This window comes from Rattus rattus, chromosome X (assembly GCF_011064425.1).
Source record: "Rattus rattus isolate New Zealand chromosome X, Rrattus_CSIRO_v1, whole genome shotgun sequence".
NCBI lineage: Eukaryota > Metazoa > Chordata > Mammalia > Rodentia > Muridae > Rattus > Rattus rattus.
In genome coordinates, this window is record NC_046172.1 from 81,708,328 (window position 1) to 81,715,642 (window position 7,315).

A 7,315-nucleotide genomic window follows, 5' to 3' on the forward strand; every position below is an offset into this window, starting at 1 on the left:
TCCTTTCACTGATGGGGTCCTGTAGGGACTCTTCCTTACCATTCCCTCTACTCACCTACCTAAGGTCAGTCTTTGTTTCACTTTGCTCTTCTGTAACTGATAAAGCACTGACCACAAGCAACTTGAGGAAAGGACTTACTTGGCTTAGATGTTTACATCATAGTCCATCATGATGGAAGGCCAGTGAAGTAACTTTAAGGTAGAAACTCTGGAGCAGCTGGCTTCATGGCAGTCAACAATTAAATCTACATAGATATCCACTGTTATGGTGATTTGAAGTGTGATTACAAAGCCTTCATTCAGGAGTCCCTTTCTTCTTAATCTCACAGTTTAAGAAATGAGGTAGAAGTCACAGGGGTGTGTCTGAAGGTGACATAGATTTTTCACTCAGCCTTTCTCCTTCACTTACAAATAATTACATTTCTCTCGGGCAAATTCTTAAGACTATGAATTTCATTTTATTGTAACCTTTATTAGTAGTAGAAGCCAGTTTCATGTCACTTCAATGAAATGTCTTTAAGAACATTTAAAAAGAAAAGTTTTAGTTGGCTCCTGACTCTGGAGATCTAAATTTGGTTGTCACATCTCTTTATGTTTCTGGCAAGGGGAACCACATAGGCATATGAAGGTCAGATAGAGAGACCTGTTAATACTCAAGCTAGTAGGCTTATTTTTCTTGGATATTTTATGTATTTACTTTTCAAATGTTATACCCTTTTCTCCCTCTTCCCATACCCCTCCCCCTGCTTCTATGAGGATGCTCCCATTCCCACCCACAAACTCCAACTTCAACACCCTGACATTCACCTACACTGGGGAAACAAGCCTTCACAGGACCAAAGGTGGCTTCTCCTATTGATGCCAGACAATGCTATCCTCTGGGATGTATGTGGCTAGAGTCATAGGTCCCTCCATGTGTACTCATTGATGGGTGGTTTAGTTCCTGGGAGCTCTGATGGGGTTTGGTTGGTTGATACTGTTATTCTTCCTATGGTGTTGCAAACCCCTTCAGCTCCTTCAGTCTTTTCTCTAACTTTTGCATTGGGGTTCCCTTGTTCATTCCAGTGATTAGTTGCAGCCATTTACAACAGTATCAGTAGGGCTCTGCCAGAACCTTTCAAGAGACACCCACATCTGGCTCCTGTCAGCAAGCACTTCTTGGCATCAGCAAAGGTTTGCTGGCAGAATATGGGATAGATCACTAAGTAGGGCATCTCTGGATGACCTTTTCTTCAGTCTCTGCTCTACTCTTTGTCCCTATATTTCATTCCAAGAGTATGTTGTTTTCCGTTCTAAGAAGGAATGAAGCATCCACATTTTGGTCTTCCTTCTCTTTGGATTTCACATGATCTGTGTAATTTTTTAGGTATTCTAAGCTTTTGGGCTAATATCCACTTATCAGTGATTTCATACAATTTGTGTTCTTTTGTAACTGGGGTACCTCACTTAGAATATTTTCTAGTTACATCCATTTGCCTGCAAATTTCATGAAGTCATTGATTTTGACAGCTGAGTAGTACTCCATTGTGTAGATGTACCATATTTTCTGTATCCATTCCTCTGTTGAAGGGCATCTGGATTCTTTCCAGCTTCTGGCTATTATAAATAAGGCTGCTGTGAACATAGTGGAACATGTGTCCGTTTATATTTTTGGATCTTCTTTTGGTGGATGCCAAGAAGTAGTATAGCTGGGTCCTCTGGTAGTACTATGTCTAATTTTCTGAGGAACCTCCAGACTGATTTTCCAGAGTGGTTGTACCAGATTGCAATCCTAGCAACAATGGAGGAGTGTTTTTCTTTATCCACCTCCTCGTCAGCATCTGCTGTCACCTGAGTTTTGATCTTAGTTATTCTGAATGGTGTGAGGTGGAATCTCAGGGTTGTTTTGATTTTCATTTCCCTGCTGACTAAGGATATTGAACATTTCTTTAGGTGCTTCTTCGCCACTTAGAATTCCTCAGTTGAGAATTCTCTGTTTAACTCTGTACCTCATTTTTTAAAAATAGGATAATTTGAATCTCTGGAGCCTAACTTCTTGAGTTCTTTGTATATATTGGATATTAGCCCTCTATCAGATGTAGGATTGGTAAAGATCTTTTCCCAATATGTTGGTTGCTGTTTTGTCCTATTGACAGTGTCCTTTGCATTACAGAACCTTTGCAATTTTGTGAGATCCCATTTGTCAATTCTTGATCTTAGAGAATTAGCCATTGGTGTTCTGTTCAGGAAATATACCTATGTGTTTGAGGATCTTCCCCACTTTCTCTTCTATTAATTTCAGTGTATGTTGTTTTATCTGGAGGTCTATGATCCACTGGAACTTGAGCTTTGTACAAGGAGATAAGAATTTGGGTCAATTTGTAATCTTTTACATGCTGACCTCCCAGTTTAAACAGTATCATTTGTTGAAAATGCTCTTTTATCCATTGGAGAGATTTAGCTCCTTTGTCAAAGATCAAGTGACCATAGGCATGTGGGTTCATTTCTGGGTCTTCAATTCCATTGATCTACCTGCCTGTCTCTGTACCAATACCGTGCAGTTTTTATTATGATTGCTCTGTAATCCAGATTGAGGTCAGGAATGGTGATTTCCCTAGAAGTTCTTTCATTGTTGAGAATACTTAATGTTATCCTGGGTTTGTTGCTTTTCCAAATGAATCTGAAAATTGCTCTTTCTAACTCTAGGAAGAATTGAGTTGGAATTTTGATGGAGATTGCATTGAATCTGTAGATTGCTTTTGGCAAGATGACCATTTTACTATATTAATCCAGCCAATCCATGATCATGGGAGGTCTTTCTGAGATTTCCTTCAATTTCTTTCTTCAGAGACATGAAGTTTTTGTCATACAAAAACTTGCTTGGATAGAGTCACATCAAGATATTTTATATTATTTATGGCTATTGTGAAGGGTGTCATTTCCCTAATTTCCTTCTCAGCCGCTTTATGCTTTGAGTAGAAGAAGGCTACTAATTTGTTTGAGTTAATTTTATACCCAGACACTTTGCTGAAGTTGTTTATCAACTGTGGGAGTTCTTTGGTGGACTTCTTGGGTCATTTAAGTATATTATTACTTCATCTTCAAATAGTGATATTTTGACTTCTTCCTTTCCAATTTGTATCCCTTTGATTTCTTTTTGATGTCTAATTGCTCTGGCTAGGACTTCAAGTACTATATTGAATAGATAGGGAGTGAGTGGGCAGCCTTTTCTTGTCCCTGGTTTTAGTAGGATTACTTCAAGTTTCTCTCCATTTAGTTTGATGTTGGCTACGGGTTTGTTGTATATTGCTTTTACTATGTTTAGGTATGGGCCTTGAATTTCTGATCTTTCCAAGACTTTTACCATAAAGTAGTATTGAATTTTGTTAAATGTTTTATCAGCTTCTTATGAAATGATCAGATGTTTTTTCCCTTGAGTTTATTTATAGAGTGGCTTATGTTGATGGTTATCTATATATTGAACAATCCCTGCATCCCTGAAATGAAGCCTACTTGATCATGGTGAATGATCGTTTTGATGTGTTCTTGGATTCGGTTTGTGAGAATTTTACTGAGTATTTTTGCTTTGATATTTGATATTCTTGAGTGAAATTGGTCTGAACATCTCTTTCTTTGTAGTATCTTTGTGTGGTTTAGGTATAAGTGTATCTGTGAGTTCATAGAAGGAATTGAATAGTGTTCCTTCTGTTTGCATTTTGTGGAATAGTTTGATGAGTATTGGATTAAGTCTTCTTTGAAGGTCTGATAGAATTCTTCACAAAACCCATCTGGTTCTGGGCCTTTTTTGGTTGATAGACTTTTAATGACTGCTTCAATTATAGGGGTTATAGGACTGTTTAGATGGTTTATGTGTCCTGATTTGATTTTGGTACTTGGTATCTGTCTAGAAATTGTCCCTTTTCTCCAGACTTTCTAGTTTTCTTGAATATAAGCTTTCAGAGTAAGAATTTCCTTAGTTTGAATTTCCTTAGTTTCTCTTGTTATGTCTCCCTTTTCATTTCTGATTTTGTTTATTTGGACACACTCTCTGTGTCCCCTCGTTAGTCTGGCTAAGGGTTTATCTATCTTGTTGATTTTCTCAAAGAACCAACTTTTGGTTCTGTTGATTCTTTCTATGGTCCTTTTTGTTTCTACTTGGTTGATTTCAGCTCTGAGTGTGATTATTTCCTGCCATCTACTCCTCTTCAGTGAATTTGTTTCCTTTTGTTCTAGAGATTTCAGGTGTGCTTTTCTCTCCAATTTTTTTGGAGGCACTCAAAGCCATGAGATTTCCTCTAGCACTGCTTTCATTGTATCCCATAAGTTTGGGATTCAAGTTGTGTCTTCATTTCATTAAATTCTAAAAAGTCTTTAATTTCTTTCTTTCTTTCTTCCTTGACCAAGTTGTCACGGAGTTGAGTGTTGTTCAGCTTTCTTGTTTATGTGGGCTTTCTGATGTTTTTATTGGTATTAAAGACCAGCCTTAGTTCATAGTGATCTGATAGAATGCATGGGATTCTTTCAATCTCCTTGAAATAATCTACTAAGACTTTTTCCCTGTTATATGGTCAGTTTTTGAGAAGGTACCATGAGCTGCTGAGAAGAAGGTATATTCTTTTGTTTTAGGACGAAATGTTCTATAAATCTCTGTTAAAATTCATTTGGTTTATAATTTCTGTTAGTTTCACTATGTCTTAATTTTTTTCTCTTTCTGCCCATTGATGAGAGTGTCATTTTGAAGTTTCCTAATATAATTCTGTGTGGCGTAATATATGCTTTTGGCTTTAGTAAAGTGTCTTTTATGAATGTGGGTGCCCTTGCATTAGTACATAGATGTTCAGAATTGAGAGTTCATCTTGGTATATTTTTTCTTTGATGAGTATAAAATATCCTTCCTTATCTTTTTTCTTAACTTTTGGTTGAATGTAAATTGTATTTGACATTAGAATGACTTCTCCAGCTTGCTTCCTACGATCATTTGTTTTCTGGAAAATTTTCCTAGCCTTTTTCTCTAAGGTAGTTTCTGTCTTTGTTACTGAGGTGAGTTTCCTGTATGCAGCAAAATGCTGGGTCCTCTTTATGTATCCAGTCTGTTAGTCTATGTCTTTTTTTTTTTTGGTGAATTGAGTCCATTGATGTTAAGATATATTAAGTAACAGTGATTGTCTCCTGTTATTTTGTTGTTAAAGGGAATTATATTTTGTGACTATCTTCTTTTGGGTTTGTTGCAAGAAGGTTACTTTCTTTGCTCTGTCTAAGGTGTAGTTTCCCTCCTTTTGGACCAGAAGTCAATCACAGCAAAGCTTTAGTGTGATTATGCAGTGAGCTCTCCCAGCAAGAGCAGTCACATGTCAGTGCCATACAGCAGACAGTTGCTAATTATAGAAAATGAGAAAAATCTGATACCAGGAAGGCTCTGCCATTTTGAGTTCAGTGGTCTTTCACTCCATGGTGCCTCTGTCTCTGTCATAGTCCAGTCTGAGGTCTGGAACATGGCACTCCTGTCTCACATTTTCCAAGATATGTAGACCATGATGATTCAGGCATGAACGACTCTGCTGGCAATCAGATATTCATAATCAGGTAGATGGGAACATGTTCTCACTTATATGACACTTGGAAAAGTCCCTTGAGTCCTCTTGTTGAAAGGGAGTCTTTCTCATGTCACTTCGATGGGCACTGCCCTCAAATCATCTCAGGATAGGACATGGAGATACAGAGAGAATGAAATATAAAAATGATTTCTTTGCATGTTGATTCATTGCAGATTTCATCTTTTTACTTCTATTATATATTTGTCTGTTTCTATAACGTAATTATTTTTTAAATCTCTGAGTCCTTGTGTTTGCACACATCTACATCTACCTGCAAGTGCTTATCAAACTCCATGTGAGTGCTGAGAAACAAACCCCATTCACCTACAAGAACCGCAAGATGTATTAAATGCCAAGTCATTTCTCTAACCCCTCTCCTATTTTCTGTTCATTGTACCTCATATGCTTTCAAAGGACGCCCCCCCCCAGTCTTTTGTTTGTTTCTCTTCTTTCACTCTCTTCCAACACTGCTACACCCACTGAGACAACCTTGTACTTTTACAGCATTTAAGAGATTCTGTTTGGCTGTGAGACCACAAATAGGAGCCGACAGTTGTGTACCTAGAGGTGTCATGGCTCCGTCCTTCAGGACATCTGGCATGTTTTCAATCTTAGAACTGTAAGAGCTTCTCACTGCCCCTTAACATTCTACAAATTCAAATAATCTCAGGCCAGAAGAGGAATATCTCAATTTCCCTCCTTTGCCACATTATGAAGAAAGTCCCACCTCTGACAGGCTGACAAGCTGAGAGTCAGGATTTCCTTACCAGTGAATTTTTTTTTTCTCTCGGAGCTGAGGACCGAACCCAGGGCCTTGTGCTTGCTAGGCAAGCGCTCTACCACTGAGCCAAATCCCCAACCACATGAATTTTCTTTAAAGCACAACATGGAGGTGATGCTGGCTCTCCACAGTGGACAATATATGCCTATACTCTCAGCTCTCAACAGCTGCTGTCAGCTCTTTCCAAGGATAGGCTCATTCTTACCACCCGCCTAAGGGTCCACTGTGCAGAGCACATTCCTCAGAATAGAAGAGCACTCCACAAGTCTGTGAAGTGTGACATCCTGTTCCCCTCTCCTCATTGAGATGGATGTAGATACCACCTCACATAGCAAACCCATACTGTATGAACGGACAGGTTAGCAATGCCTCTGACAAAGATGGAAGAGGATGACAGACCAACAAGGTACATGTGGTTTAGACCTGTTCACCTACTTTTGTATTGCAAATTACTGTTCTCATATTTTGTTAAGGCTATTATCCCAGAACCTGGAATTTTGATACTATCTTTCCCCTCCTTTTTTTGATTCTTACCCTGTGTGCTTGCGCGCGCGCGCATGTATGTGTGTGTGTATGTGTGTGTGTGTGTGTGTGTGTGTGTGTGTGTGTGTGTGTTTTATTATTTTTAACTTGAGTATTTCTTATATACATTTGAGTGTTATTCCCTTTCCAGTTTTAAGCAACATCCCCTCCTCTCCCTTCCCCTTGGGTGTTCCTCCCAACCCTCCCCCATTGCTGCCCTCTCCCCAACAGTCTAGTTCCCTGGGGGTTCAGTCTTAGCAGGACCCAGGGCTTCCCCTTCCACTGGTGCTCTTACTAGGATATTCATTGCTACCTATGAGGTCAGAGTCCAGGGTCAGTTCATGTATAGTCTTTGGGTAGTGGCTTAGTCCCTGGAAGCTCTGGTTGGTTGGCATTGCTGTACATATGGGGTCTCGAGCTCCTTCAAGCTCTTCCAGTT

General features: G+C 39.0%; 1 pseudogene; it reads left to right on the top strand.

The window, feature by feature from the left end:
- The first annotated feature begins 6,693 nt into the window (after positions 1-6,693).
- LOC116889546 lies at positions 6,694-6,797 on the top strand (annotated as a pseudogene).
- Positions 6,798-7,315: the final 518 nt, after the last annotated feature.